The 15000-nt window shown below is 57.5% G+C and overlaps 1 protein-coding gene across 1 annotated transcript in view; it reads left to right on the top strand.

The window, feature by feature from the left end:
• LOC121274276 overlaps positions 1-15000 on the top strand; it is a 217184-nt gene that overhangs the window by 329 nt on the left and 201855 nt on the right. The window lies entirely within an intron of this gene.

The raw sequence follows: 15000 nt of genomic DNA, 5'->3' as shown, positions 1-15000 counted from the left end.
GGTGGGGACAGGTCTGTCACTGTATAACACTGGGCTACAGTACTGGTGGGGACAGGTCTGTCACTGTATAACACTGGGCTACAGTACTGGTGGGGACAGGTCTGTCACTGTATAACACTGGGGTACAGTACTGGTGGGGACGGGTGTGTCACTGTATAACACTGGGGTACAGTACTGGTGGGGACAGGTCTGTCACTGTATAACACTGGGGTACAGTACTGGTGGGGATGGGTCTGTCACTGTATAACACTGGGGTACAGTACTGGTGGGGACAGGTCTGTCACTGTATAACACTGGGGTACAGTACTGGTGGGGACGGGTCTGTCACTGTATAACACTGGGGTTCAGTACTGGTGGGGACGGGTCTGTCACTGTATAACACTGGGATACAGTACTGGTGGGGACAGGTCTGTCACTGTATAACACTGGGATACAGTACTGGTGGGGACGGGTCTGTCACTGTATAACACTGGGGTTCAGTACTGGTGGGGACAGGTCTGTCACTGTATAACACTGGGATACAGTACTGGTGGGGACGGGTCTGTCACTGTATAACACTGGGGTTCAGTACTGGTGGGGATGGGTCTGTCACTGTATAACACTGGGGTTCAGTACTGGTGGGGATGGGTCTGTCACTGTATAACACTGGGATACAGTACCGGTGGGGACGGGTCTGTCACTGTATAACACTGGGGTTCAGTACTGGTGGGGACGGGTGTGTCACTGTATAACACTGGGGTACATTACTGGTGGGGACGGGTCTGTCACTGTGTAACACTGGGGTACAGTACTGGTGGGGACGGGTCTGTCACTAGAACACTGGGGTACAGTACTGGTGGGGACGGGTCTGTCACTAGAACACTGGGGTACAGTACTGGTGGGGACGGGTCTGTCACTAGAACACTGGGGTTCAGTACTGGTGGGGACGGGTCTGTCACTGTGTAACACTGGGGTACAGTACTGGTGGGGACGGGTCTGTCACTGTATAACACTGGGGTACAGTACTGGTGAGGTCGGATCTGTCAGTGTATAACACTGGGGTACAGCACTGGTGGGGATGGATCTGGTTGGGGTTGGGGTACTCTGGGTGCCGTCTGCTCAGAAAATTGCGCCGGTTGGAAGATAACGCAACTTTTCCAACCCGTTGACCTCTGTCTCCACCTCGTCCCACGGAGCATTGAGGGATCGGTCTGGCCCTGATCCATCCGGCAGGAGTTGCGTTAGGGCCCGAGTGTGGCTTTTTTGGGGTTGCAGCCCACGAATCCCCCCCAACGGCCCTTGGCTGAAAACGGCGGGGGTGGGGGATGGCGCGTGACTTTGCGACCGTCCCTCTCGGTTTCTCGTTCTGAGTTGGGAGATGTCGGCCCGTTGCCGTTTAAACCTGCCGGAGCCCATCTCGCAGCCAGTGAGACCGGGGTCGGTCGCTTCCCTTGACCCGTCGTTGATCGGAAGTCTGGAGCTCCCCGTGTCATGTCTGTCCCTTTCTCGAAGCGGCCCCGGGGCCCGCGATTGTCTTCCCCTGAAAGCCTGTCGAAACGGATTTAAACAAAAGAATCAAAGAATCGCCCTCTTCTTGCACCCCCCCCACCCCCCAACCTCCCGCGGTAAAGAGGAACTCGAGGCGCTCGGGCGTCATGGGACCGGCCGTCGGAGACGGTGCCGAACGGTCCAGCCGGCTCTCAGGCCGCTTTCGAGGCCGTGGTGTGGTAACGTGTCCGGCTCACCGAGGCTTTCTTCATTGCCCTCAGTCGATCCGGTGTCTCCCCGTCACCAGGTTTAGGTTTCTGGTCGTCGGGTTTGCTTTTGTCGAGTGAACACGTGAGCTGCACCCTCGATATTCACACGTTAGTTGGCGTTTGGAATGACGTAGACAAGGACCGATTAACTGGTAGTTTATTGGAACTAAGGACAGAGCACCAACGCCGTGTGTGTGCTCCTTCCATCACCTCCTGCTCTACGCTTACAGTCACCAAAGTAGCCCATGCAGTGAAGCGATTGTGGTCATTACAGTCACATGGTCAGTTAACTACATTCTCTTAAAGGCAGATAGCACCCCACTTTACCTCTTGTGTGTGAGTCTGTGTGTGTGAGTCTGTGTGTGTGAGTCTGTGTGTGTGAGTCTGTGTGTGTGAATCTGTGTGTGTGAGTCTGTGTGTGTGAGTCTGTGTCTGTGTGTGTGTGTGAGTGAGTCTGTGTGTGTGTGTGAGTGAGTCTGTGTGTGTGTGTGAGTCTGTGTGAGTGAGTCTGTGTGAGCCTGTGTGTGTGAGAGCCCGAGAGCGTCTGTGTGTCTGTGCGGGAGAGGGTGTCTCTGTGCGGGTGTCTGTGTGAGTGTCTCTGTGAGTGTGTGTCTGTGCGGGAGAGTGTGTGTCTGTGTTGTACTGTTTGTGTGTCTGTGCTTGTGCGTGAGAGTGTGTCTCTCTGTGAGAGTCTGTGTGTGTGCGAGTGTCTGTCTGTCTATGTCTGTGGCTGTGCGTGAGAGTGTCTGTGCGTGAGAATGTCTGTGTCTGTGCGTGAGAGTGTGTCTCAGTGAGTCTGTGTCTGCGTGAGAGTGTGTCTCAGTCAGTCTGTGTCTGTGCGTGAGAGTGTGTCTCTGTGTGGGAGAGTGTCTGTGTGTGTGGGCTGTTTGTGTGTCTGTGTCTGTGTGTCTCTCTGTGCGTGAGAGTGTCTGTGTGTCTGTGTGTGTGTGTGGGAGAGTGTCTCTGTGTGTGGGAGAGTGTCTCTGTGTGTGGGAGAGTGTGTGTGTGTGGGAGAGTGTCTGTGTGTGGGAGAGTGTCTGTGTGTGTGTGTGCTGTTTGTGTGTGTGCTGTTTGTGTGTGTGCTGTTTGTGTGTGTGATGTCTGTGAGAGTCTCTGTGTGGGAGAGTCTCTGTGTGGGAGATTGTCTCTGTGTCTGTGTGTGGGAGAGTGTGTGTGTGTGGGAGAGTGTCTTTGTGTGTGTGATGTCTGTCTGTGTGAGTGTCTCTGTGTGTGGGAGAGTGTCTCTGTGTGTGGGAGAGTGTGTGTGTGGGAGAGTGTCTCTGTGTGTGTGCTGTTTGTGTGTGTGTGTCTGTCTGTGTGGGAGAGTGTGTCTGTGTGTGTGAGTGTGTGTGTGTGGGAGAGTGTCTCAGTGTGTGTGCTGTTTTTGTGTGTGATGTCTGTCTGTGTGAGAGTCTCTGTGTGGGAGAGTGTCTCTGTGTCTGTGTGTGTGAGAGTGTGTGTGTGTGGGAGAGTGTCTCTGTGTGTGTGTGTGTGTGCTGTTTGTGTGTGTGATGTCTGTCTGTGTGAGTGTCTCCGTGTGGGAGAGTGTCTGTGTGTGTGTGTGTCTGTGTGGGAGAGTGTCTCTGGGAGAGTGTCTCTGTGTCTTTGTGTATGAGTGTGTGTGTGTGGGAGAGTGTCTCTGTGTGTGTGCTGTTTGTGTCTGTGTGTCTGTGTCTGTGTGTGAGAGAGTGTCTGTGTGTGGGAGTGTCTGTCTCTGTGTCTGTTTGTGTGTGTGTGTCTGTGTGTGAGAGAGTGTCTGTGTGTGTGTGTGTGTGACCGTGTCTCTGTGTGGGAGAGTGTCTCTGTGTGGGAGAGTGTCTGTGTGGGAGAGTGTCTCTGTCTCTGTTTGTTTGTGTCTGTGTCTATGTGTGTGTGAGAGTGTGTGAGAGAGTGTCTGTGTCTGTCTGTGTGGGAGAGTGTCTCTGGGAGAGTGTCTCTGTGTCTTTGTGTGTGAGTGTGTGTGTGTGGGAGAGTGTCTCTGTGTGTGTGCTGTTTGTGTGTATGATGTCTGTCTGTCTGAGTGTCTCTGTGTGTGGGAGAGCGTCTGTGTGTGTGTGAGAGTGTCTCTGTGTGTGTGCTGTTTGTGTGTGTAATGTCTCTGTGTGGGATAGTGTCTGTGTCTCTGTGTCTGTTTGTGTGTGTGTGTGTGTGTGTGTGTGGGAGAGTCTCTGTGGGAGAGTGTCTCTGTCTCTGTTTGTTTGTGTCTGTGTCAGTGTGTGTGTGAGAGTGTGTGAGAGAGTGTCTGTGTGTGTGTTTGTGTGAGAGAGAGTGTCTGTGTGTGTATGTGTGTGTGAGAGAGTGTCTGTGAGTGTTTGTGACCATGTCTCTATGTGGGAGAGTGTCTCTGTGTGGGAGAGTGTCTCTGTTTGTTTGTGTGCTCTTTGTGTGTGTGTCTGTATGTGAGAGAGTGTGTGTGTGGGTGTGTGTGTGTGTGTGAGTGTCTGTGTCTGTGTGTGTGTGTGTGTGTGTCTGTGTCTCTGTGTGTGTTTGTGTGTGTGTGTGTTTGTGTGTGTATGTGTGTGTGTGTGGGAGAGTGTCTCTGTGTGGGAGAGTGTCTCTGTTTGTTTGTGTGCTCTTTGTGTGTGTGTCTGTATGTGAGAGAGTGTGTGTGTGGGTGTGTGTGTGTGTGTGAGTGTCTGTGTCTGTGTGTGTGTGTGTGTGTGTCTGTGTCTCTGTGTGTGTTTGTGTGTGTGTGTGTTTGTGTGTGTATGTGTGTGTGTGTGGGAGAGTGTGTGTGTGGGAGAGTGTCTCTGTGTGTGCTGTGTGTGTGTGTGTGTGAGAGTGTGTCTGTGTCTCTGTGTGTGTGGGTGTGAGTGTGTTTGTGTGAAAGCCTGTCTGTGTACGTGGGAGAGCCTGTGTTTGTGCGTGCAGACAGTCTGTGTCTCCCCCGGGGTGCAGCTGTGGTTGAAGGTGACGGCAGTTTGATGTGTTGCAGACGCGGTGAGTTTGCCAGCTCCCTGTTGTTGACCTTGCCGAGAACGCTGCCCTTCAGCCGGTGGGAGGGGGAGGGAGGGGGCGTGGCGGGGGTGGGGGGGGAGGCCAGGAGGAGGAGAGTGAGCCTGTCCCGGCCGACACTTTCTGTCGGAGGGCCGGCAGGGAGAGGAGGGATCCAGCGCGCCGGCCGTGTGTAGATACGGCCCTGCCCGGGGTACCTCCGCATCCTTCCGTTCAGTCCCGGGGAGTGTCCCTCCTCCAGCCGGATATAACTCCCCGAGGCCTGGAGTGGGGGGTGGGGAGGGGGGGTGGTGGGTTGGTGAGGGAGGGAGGGGGGCCAGAATAGAGGAGGGTGGCCAGCCTGACGGTGGGGGTGGGGGGGTGTTGGAAAGCTGCCGGATAGGAGTGGCTTCACCTTTGCCCCTGCCTCGTGTCTGTGTGTGTGTGTGTGTGTGTGTGTGTGTCTGTGTGTGTGTCTGTGTGTGTGTGTGTGTCTGTGTGTGTGTGTGTGTCTGTGTGTGTGTGTGTCTGTGTGTGTGTGTGTCTGTGTGTGTGTGTGTCTGTGTGTGTGTGTCAGTGTGTGTGTCAGTGTGTGTGTCAGTGTGTGTGTCAGTGTGTGTCAGAGTGTGTGTCAGTGTGTGTCAGTGTGTGTGTGTCAGTGTGTGTGTATCAGTGTGTCGGTGTGTGTGTGTCGGTGTGTGTGTGTGTGTGTGTGTGTGTGTGTGTGTGTGTGTGTCTGTGTCAGTGTGTGTGTCAGTGTGTGTGTGTCAGTGTGTCTGTGTGTGTGTGTGTGTCTGTGTGTGTGTGTGTGTCTGTGTGTGTGTGTCTGTGTGTGTGTGTCTGTGTGTGTGTGTGTGTGTCTGTGTGTGTGTCAGTGTGTGTGTGTGTCAGTGTGTGTCAGTGTGTGTGTGTCAGTGTGTGTGTGTCAGTGTGTGTGTGTGTGCTTTAAGTTTACAGAGCATTAAACCCCCACCCCTCACGCGCGCCCCCCCCCCCCCCCCCCCCCCCCCCCCAGTATCTGTGCGAGTCATAGTTGCTGTTGTGTGTCTGGTGTGAAAGGCAGCATTTTCCTATTTATCCCTTCTTGGGGTGGGGGGGGGGGTGGTGGTGGGGTGGGGTGAGGGCAAGGCCGGCATTTTCTTGCCCGTCCCCAATTGCCCCTTGAACCCAGTTATCTGGCCCAGCCCTTTGGGGGGTTGGGGGGGTGGGGGGCAGCTGAGAGTCGACCACGTGGCTGTGTGGGGTCAGAGAGTGAGGGGGGGGGGGGCGGGTTTGGGGTGGAGGGTCTGGAGTCCTGCGTAGGCTGGGAGGGAGTGAGGACGGTAGGATTCCCACACCCCACCGCCCCCCCCCACCCCACCCCTCCAACCCCGAGGGGAGACCAGCGAACCAGATGGGGTTTTTCCCCCTTTAAACCACAATATCGATGGCAGCCCAGAGCAAAGTGGGAACCGGTAGCTGGAACGACGTGGTCCTGAGGTCCGATGCCTGTTCCCCCACCCCCCACCGGCCCCCCCAGCCGTCTGTGGGGGGGGGGGGGTGGGGTGGGGGGGTGGTGGGGGGGGTGAGCGAGCAGACACTGAGCTCTGTCGATAACCTGTCTGGGGCGCCCTCCCCTCCCCACACACACACACTCCTGAGCCCCCGATCGGCAGGCATTCCCCTCTCCGCCACCCCTTCCTCCCCCCACCTCGCCCGCCACACAGTCTTCAAAGGGAGGAGGGGGTGTGGTGGGCGGTCTGCCTGCCGGAAGGCCGTTGGAGTGCGATTCCCTTGGCAGAGGCCGGCACACATTCCCCAGCCGGACCGCCTACGCAGCGCTGCTGTTGTGGCTGCGTGTGTGCAGTCTGCAGAGTGCCTCGGCGCTCTGTGTGCAATGCGAGAGCAGGCAACCCAACCGGCTGGCTGTAGGTTAGGGAGCGTCTCCAAATCGGCACCACCCCCCCCCCCCCCCCCCCCCTGACCCCGGCGTGAGCCTGTGGGCGCTTCCCTGTGTTCCGACCTGGGGCCAGCAGCAGGTTGAGAGGGACTGAGTCGGTAACCGTGGGGGGACATCGCTGGGCTCTCCCCCTCCCTCCCGCCTGACTGGCTGGGCTGAGCTTTTGAGCCGACTGAGGGGGTAGGTGGGGGGGGTGGGGGCTGCAGGACAGTCGGCACTCTCTCTCCCTGCACCCCCTCCTACCCCCCCATCACCACCCCCAACCACCACCCCCAGGCCTGCAGAGAGAGAGAGCGCGCGTGGGAAACGAATCCCATCCTTCTCTGCCAATCCGCACCCCCTTTCGCCGTCCGTTGAGACTCCCACCTGTCCCCCGTGCCCCACCCCCCCCCCCTTTATCCCCCCTAGCAGTGCTTCTGGTTTTTGGGGGAGATACAAGACAGGGCTATTTGACTACATGAGGCATCACATTCCGAGCCACTGCCAGTGCTCGGCTGATGGATGTTTTTATCTAACCCCTCCCTTCGCCCCCACACAGCCCAGCGTGCTGAGCAGTCATTTCCTCCTTTAACTGATGGAGTTTGACACACTGTGCTGCCCTAGGCTGGGCGTGTGTGTGCTGGATTTTTTTTTTCTCTCTATCTTAAATTGGCCACAGAGCGGAACTTTTCTGCTTCAGGCAGCTTGGACCCACACACGCACCCTCCACTGACTTCTCTTCCCACACTGTCCCTCCTGGCAGCCATTGCCCAACCATCCCTGTTAGTGGGACCTCTGGCTTTGTGCTCCCGTGCACAACAGCGGGCTTCTGCTGCTGGCTATGAGCACACAGGCTGCTTGAGCGACTGTCCGGGAGAGTAATTGTGCCTGCGTGAGAGACTGCGTCTGACTGTGTGCATGTGAGAGATTGTGTCTTGACTGCGTGCATATGAGAGACTGCGACAGACTGTGGGCGCATGTGTGTGACTGTCTGTGCGTGCACGTGTGAGACTCCGTCTGACTGTGCGTGTGTGCGAGACTGAGTCTGACTGTGTGTGTGGCTGCCTGACACTGTCTCTGTGTGTGTGTGTGTGTGTGTGTGCGCGTCTGCCTGTGTGTGCGTGTCTGCCTCACTCTGTGTGCGCGCGCGCGCGTCTGCCTAACTCTCTCCGTGTGCGCGCGTCTGCCTGACTCTCTCCGTGTGCGCGCATCTGCCTGACTCTCTCCGTGTGCGCGCATCTGCCTGACTCTCTCCGTGTGCGCGCGTCTGCCTGACTCTCTCCGTGTGCGCGCGTCTGCCTGACTCTCTCCGTGTGCGCGCGTCTGCCTGACTCCGTGTGCGCGCGTCTGCCTGACTCTCTCCGTGTGCGCGCGTCTGCCTGACTCTCTCCATGTGCGCGCGTCTGCCTGACTCTCTCCGTGTGTGCGCGTCTGCCTGACTCTGTCTCCGTGTGCGCCGTCTGCCTGACTCTGTCTCTGTGCGTGCGCGCGTCTGCCTGACTCTGTCTCCGTGCGTGCGCGCGTCTGCCTGACTCTGTCTCCATGCGTGCGCGCGTCTGCCTGACTCTGTCTCCGTGTGCGTTGCGTCTGCCTGACTCTGTCTCCGTGTGTGCGCGCGTCTGCCTGACTCTGTCTCAGTGTGTGCGCGCGTCTGCCTGACTCTGTCTCCGTGTGCGTTGCGTCTGCCTGACTCTGTCTCCGTGTGCGTTGCGTCTGCCTGACTCTGTCTCCGTGTGCGCGTGCGTCTGCCTGCCTCTGTCTCCGTGTGCGCGCGCGTCTGCCTGCCTCTGTCTCCGTGTGCGCGCGCGTCTGCCTGCCTCTGTCTCCGTGTGCGCGCGCGTCTGCCTGCCTCTGTCTCCGTGTGCGCGCGCGTCTGCCTGACTCTGTCTCCGTGTGCGCGCGCGTCTGCCTGCCTCTGTCTCCGTGTGCGCGCGCGTCTGCCTGACTCTGTCTCCGTGTGCGCGCGCGTCTGCCTGACTCTGTCTCCGTGTGCGCGCGCGTCTGCCTGACTCTGTCTCTGTCTGGTGGCCCCTTGGCACTGACCCGTCGACGGTGAGGCATTCCCTCGATCGTGGTACCTCGGGGTGTTGGAGGGGGGGTGGGGTTTAGCGGTGGAGGAGTGTCAGGCCTGGATTATGGGCCCTTGGGAGTCTCAAACCCATGACCTTCTGATTTGCTGGGGGGTGTGGGTGGGTGGGGGCTAGTGGTGGTGCTCGATCGGAAACCTCAATCCGCTCCCTTTTGCCCTGCCTTCAACTCCCCAGAATAACCAGTGAGACGCCTCAAAGAAAAGCCGTCTTGTCTGTTCTCCACAAACAATAAGCTGTCTGGACAGTGGCCAGACCACAGAAGCTGTGGAGTCCTTCTGTCTCGCTGGGCCAGACTCGCGACATCAGGTTGCCGCCCGGCAACAAATACGTCACAGAGTTTTCCGGAAAGGAGAAGTTTGCAAGTTATCTTTCTGTTTTTTTTAAAAAAAAAAATAAAATTAGTAACTGTGGCCTTGGTGACCGCTTGTCTTTTGAGCCAGACGTGAGAACGAGCCAGAGCAGAAGGAGGCCATTCAGCCCCTCTCGAGCCTGTTACACAGGAACAGGAGGAGGCCATTCAGCCCCTCTCGAGCCTGTTACACAGGAACAGGAGGAGGCCATTCAGCCCCTCTCGAGCCTGTTACACAGGAACAGGAGGAGGCCATTCAGCCCCTCTCGAGCCTGTTACACAGGAACAGGAGGAGGCCATTCAGCCCTTCCTCTTTGAACCTGTCACACAGGAGCAGGAGGAGGCCATTCAGCTCCTCTTGAGCCAGTTACATAGGTACAGAAGGAGGCCATACAGCTTCTCTCGAGCCTGTTACACAGGAACAGGAGGAGGCCATTCAGCCCCTCGCAAGCCTGTTACACAGGAACAGGAGGAGGCCATTCAGCCCCTCGCAAGCCTGTTACACAGGAACAGGAGGAGGCCGTTCAGCCCCTCTCAAGCCTGTCACACAGGAACAGGAGGAGGCCATTCAGCCCCTCATTGAACCTGTTACATAGGTACAGAAGGAGGCCATTCAGCCCCTCTCGAGCCTGTTACACAGGAACAGGAGGAGGCCATTCAGCCCTTCTCGAGCCTGTTACCCAGGAACAGGAGGAGGCCCATTCAGCCACTCAGATGTATTCTGTGAGATCTGAACTGACCTATACCTCAGAATTATAGAACCATAGAAAAGTCACGGTGTACAAAAAGGCCCTTCAGCCCATCGTGTCTGCGCCAGCCAGAAAGAGAGAGAGGAAATTAGCCACTCCTTTTAATCCCCCTTTTCCAGCGCCTGGTCCGTGGCCTTGCAGGTTACAGCGCTTCCGATGCAGATGCCGGCGCCTTTTCAATGAGCGGAGGGTCTTGGCCTTAACCGCCAACCCCGGCAGTGAACCCCAGACGCTCACTGCCCGCCGGGTGGAAGTGTTTCTCCTCACGCGTCCCCTCCAATCCCCCGACCAGTCGCCTTAAAAGCTGTGCCCCCTGGTAACGGACCCCTCAGCTGGGGAGGTGGCGGTGGGGGGGGGGCGGGGGTGGTGGCGAGAACAGGGTTTTCCTGTTGACCCCCCTATCTGGGCCTCCTCATAATTTTGTGCACCTCCCCCCTTTCCTCAGCCTCCTCTGTCCTAAGGAAAATCACCACAGCCTATCCAACACCGCACCCCCCTCCCTCATAGCTCCAGTTTTCCAGCCCTGGCAGCATTCTTACAAATCTCCTCTCTCCAAAGCAACGATGTCCTTCCTGTAAAGTGGCGACCAGAAACCCTGCACAAAATTCCAGCTGGGGCCTAACCAGCGTTGCATACAGCTCCAGCATCACATCCCTGCTTTTGTGTTCAATACCTCACCCAACAGAAAGGGAAGCATACCATGGGCTCTCTTGACCACCTTCTCCACCTGTCCTGCCACCTTCAGGGACCCGTGGACATGCACTCCACGACCTCCGACCTCCTCAACCCCCCCCCCCCCTTAATGTCCTCCGGTCTATCGAGTATTCCCTTGCTTTGCTTGCCACTCCTCCCCCCTCCCTCAAATGCATTACCTCGCCCTTTTCCGGATGGAATCCCATTTGCCTCATCTCCGCCCACTCAGCCCAGGCATGGATATCACCCCTGAGCTCTCCTCCTCGCTGTCAACTCCACGGCCAACTTTTTTTGCCTCGTCTGCAAGTTTCCCAGTCGTCGCCCCTCACGTTGAAGTCCGAATCGTGGACAGACACCACAAAGAGCGAGGGCCCCGACGCCGAGCCCCGCGGAACGCTGCTGGCGACCGTTTCCCATTCGCAGAAACTTCCAATCGCCCCTTACCCCTTTGTTTCCCGCGGCTGAGCCCAATTGCGGATCCAACCTGCCCCCCCCCCACCCCCACACCACGTATCCCATGGGATCTCACTTCCCTGACCTGGTCAGGTGCCCCACCGAAGTCCACGTAGACGGCATCCACTGCGCTACCCTCGTCGATCCTCCTCCTTACCTGATCAAGACCTTCTCTTAAGCTGGTCAAGCATGACCTCCCCCACCCCACCCCCCCCGCCAAAAAAACCGTGGCGACTCTCCCTGATCGACCCACGTCTTTCTAAGTGACGGTTTATCCAGTCGCTCCGAATTGTTTCCTGTAACCTGCCCACCGCCGAAGTCAGACCGACCGGCCTGTAATTTTTCTGGCCCCATCCCTCGCCCCCCCCCCCACCCTTTTTAAATGTTGGCACCGCGCCCGCGGACCCTCCAATCCTCGAGGACCTTGCCTGTGCCCGGCGAGGGCTGGGAATTGGGCACCCGCTGTTTCTTCCCTGGCTTCCCTCAACCGCCGGGGGATACGGTCCATCCGGCCCTGGTGATCCATCCCCACCGTCGAGGGCGTCTGCCCCCTCCAGCACGACCCCCCTTGTTGCCTCTTATCTCCCATCAGTCACCTCGGTGCTTTTTAACCAACAAAAATCTTAGGGGCTTGAACTTCCCTTCCCCCCGCCCCCCAAAAAGTCTTGCTATTGTTGGGGCAGGGACTGGGGAGTGGGGAGTGGGGGGGGCGCTGCGTAAGAGAGTTCCTGATTTCCCACCCCCCCCACCCCACCCGAGACGCTTGGGCCTTCGAGCGGTGTTTAATACTCGGAGTTTCTCGGCCCACCGGAGTCACGGACCGGAGACCTCGCAAGGCTCCGTTTCCGGGCCTCAGGGAAGGGCGGTGGTGGTGGCGGTGCTTGTCGAGAAGTGGCGGGGTGGGGTGGGGGGGTGGCGAGCGCCAAATTGCGCACAGCAAGCTCCCGCTAACAGCCGCGCGATGCACGGCCCAGTTAGCTCCCCGCCATGGTTGAAGGCTGAATATCGGTCAGGAGGCCCGGGCAGGACATGTCCAAATGTCCAACATCCCCACCCCCCCAACCAACCCCGATTCTTCTCCCAATACAAGCTGGAGGATCATCATCTTCCACCTGCGGGCAGATTGGTGGGGGTGTTGGGGGTGGGGGTGGTAGCAGTGGGCCTCAGTTCAACTTAAGATGGCACCTCCGACAGTGCGGCACCCCCTTCGTAGGGCAGTGCGAGCGTCAGGCCTGGATCAAGCACTCGGTGGGGCCTTCGGGATTCTGGAGCCAGGGGATAACCCGCTTATTGTGAGGGGAATTGAGTACAAAAGTCGGGAGCTTATGTTTCAGTTGTACAGAGTATTAGTGAGACCACATCTGGAGCACTGTGCTCAGTACTGGTCTGCTTTTTTAAGGAAGGAAGTAAATGCGTTGGAAGCAGTTCAGAGAAGGTTTGTTCGACTAATACCACGGGACAAGCAAGTTGCCTTATGAGGAAAGGCTGGACAGACCGGGCTTGTATCCACTGGAGTTTAAAAGACTAAGAGGCGACTTGATTGAACCTTTAAGATCCTGAGGGGTCTTGGACATGGTTGGATGTGGAGAGGGTGTTTCCTCTTGTGGGAGAATCCAGAATCAAGGGGTGGCCCCTTTAAGACGGAGACGAGAAATTATTTTCACCGAGGGTTGTGAGTCTTTCGAGCTCTCCTCAAGAGGCGGTGGAAGCAGAGTCTTTGAATATTTCAAAGGCAGAGGCATGTAGATTCTTGATAAGCAATTCCAACTTTGGGTCAGGGTGGGGGAAACATTACCTGAAATGATTGGCTTTCAGTTTCGTTACTGAGAGCGTTCAAGTGTGGAAGAGGTCTGGATAGGCCCCGAGGTCACCTGGAGAGCAATCGCTGCATGGGTGAGGGCCGTTGGCAAATTGCTAGACAATTGGAGGGTGAGAGGCTTATCGGGGGTGGGGGGGGGTGTTGGCACAGGCGGGAGTGTGAGGCTGAGGTTACATTCAGATCAGCCATGAGCTTACTAAGTGGCAAGTCGATGCCCGTGACGGCGCGCCCCAGCACAAGTACCTTTGCCAGGAGTCTCGCTCGTGAGTCACTGAGGGGAAGAGATAAAGTCCGTCCGGTTACTCAGAGGAGCAATCAATCGCCCCGCCTTGCCTTTCTCTCGTCACCCTGCAGGATTTTCAATTCAGTATTTGCTCTTCCATGGGGCGTGGGAGTCTCAGGTCGATTTGTTACCCGCCCCTAACTGCCCTTTCGAGCCGGGTGCATTTGCAGTTGAGAGTCAGCCAGGGTGGCTGTGGGTCCGGAGCCCCACGCAGGCCAGACCGGGGTAGTGGTGGCAGGTTTCCCCTCCCTCCAGGGCCGTTAGCGAGCCGCGGGTTTTACGGCAGCGGGTAGTTTCGTGGTCACCCCCCCCGCTCGTGATGCAAGGTTTATCCCAGCTGCCGCGGCGGGATTGGAACCCGTGCGCCCAAGGGCGTTAGCCTTGTTGGTGGTGGGGTGTGTGGGGGGGGCCTTCTCCGCGTTACTCGTCCAGCCACGTTACCGCGACACTGCCCCCACTTCCCCGAATTGCTCTCATTTCTTCTCGAAATGCTCTTCGAGGTCGTCGTGCCTTGCCCCCGTGAGGTCGTCGGGGATGAAGGGGAAAGGCGGCTCCTTTGCAAAATGTTCTCTGCCGCGCCCTTTTTGGTGGTTTTGGTATTTGGTGTTTTGGAGCCTCCAGTTCGGTCCCTCCGCGAGCGGCGTCGTGCTGGGCCCTGGCTCTCCCGTGGCATCGATGGGCAGGCCGGGTGACAGCCCTGGAGTGCGCCGGTCATGCGTTGTTGCAGTGCTCCACTGAGTGGCGTTGTTCAAGAACTGACCTCACCCCAGGGGACGTTTGGACCTCGGGGGTGGGGTGGGGGGGGGGGGTGGTAAATCATCTGATAAACTCTATCTCCGGGTCAGGGCGGGGAATCGTTACCCTTTGGATCAGGGTGGGGAGCTTGCCACAAGTGACTGGCTTTCGGTATCATTGCTGAGCGAGGCCCGGTGTGGGAGGAGCCTAAAGATGTCCCGCATTGGTCATCTGGAGACCAATTGCTATCTTGGCAAGGGTCAAGAGTGAATTGTTAGATAATTCCAGCTCTGAGGCAGCATTACCTGAAAACGATTGGTTTTCAGATTCACTGCTGAGAGCATCCAGGTGAGGGAAGAGCTTGGAATCTGGTCCTGTGGTCATCTGGAGACCAATTGCTATCTTGGCAAGGGTCATGAGTGAATCATTAGATAACTCCAGCTCTGGGCCAGTGTCGGGGCAGCATTACCTGAAAACGATTGGTTTTCAGCTTCACTGCTGAGAGCGTCCAGGTGAGGGGAGACATCCGAATCTGGTCCTGTGGTCACCTAGAGACCATTTGCTGTCTTGGTGAGAGGGGGTGGGGGGGAAAGTGCTCAGAACTCCGGAAGAAACAGGACGCGGAATGACTGCCTCTCAATTTCTTCATTGTACCTTTGGATCATTTTTGCGTGTGGGGGAGGTTGGGCGGGGAGCTGGGGGGGTTGCCGGTGGTGGGTGGTTGGGGGAGAGCTGTGAGATGAGACAGCAGGCGTGTGTGACGTGGCCCTGCCCATGTTTACACCCGCTCCTCGGTATGTTGGCCTGTCTGTGTGACGCCAGGTGCCGGGTTCCCCAGGCCTTTTGTCTGCTTCGGGGGTGGGAGGTTGGCGTATGTAAGATGGTCAGCTGAGGGGGTGGGGTGGTGGGGGGTGTGGTTTGTGGGGAGAGTGCCTCGCAGTCTCTGGTTTAAAATGGCGCGGCCGTGACTCCCGCTGCTTGACCCGCGTGCGCAAGTGCGGATTTGGCGTAGAACCGTTCTCGCTTTAATTTCTGACCACCGCCCCTCATCTCTCCCCTCCCACCCCAAACACACAAGTCCCTCAGAGAACCGGAGCCCTGCCAGCCTCCTTCAGCTTCGGCTGAGGAGAGCAGGTGGTGGTGGAGTGGCGGAGAGAGAGGCGCCAGGAGCTGTTCGCTTTGCTCGGATACGTGCCCACCTCGCTTCCCCTGTAAGTGACTTCGGCCCCGGAGTGAGCAGG

Source organism: Carcharodon carcharias (assembly GCF_017639515.1).
Source record: "Carcharodon carcharias isolate sCarCar2 chromosome 35 unlocalized genomic scaffold, sCarCar2.pri SUPER_35_unloc_8, whole genome shotgun sequence".
Classification (NCBI taxonomy): domain Eukaryota; kingdom Metazoa; phylum Chordata; class Chondrichthyes; order Lamniformes; family Lamnidae; genus Carcharodon; species Carcharodon carcharias.
Note: the sequence above shows the minus strand (reverse complement) of the source record. Positions and strands in the feature narration are given on the sequence as shown.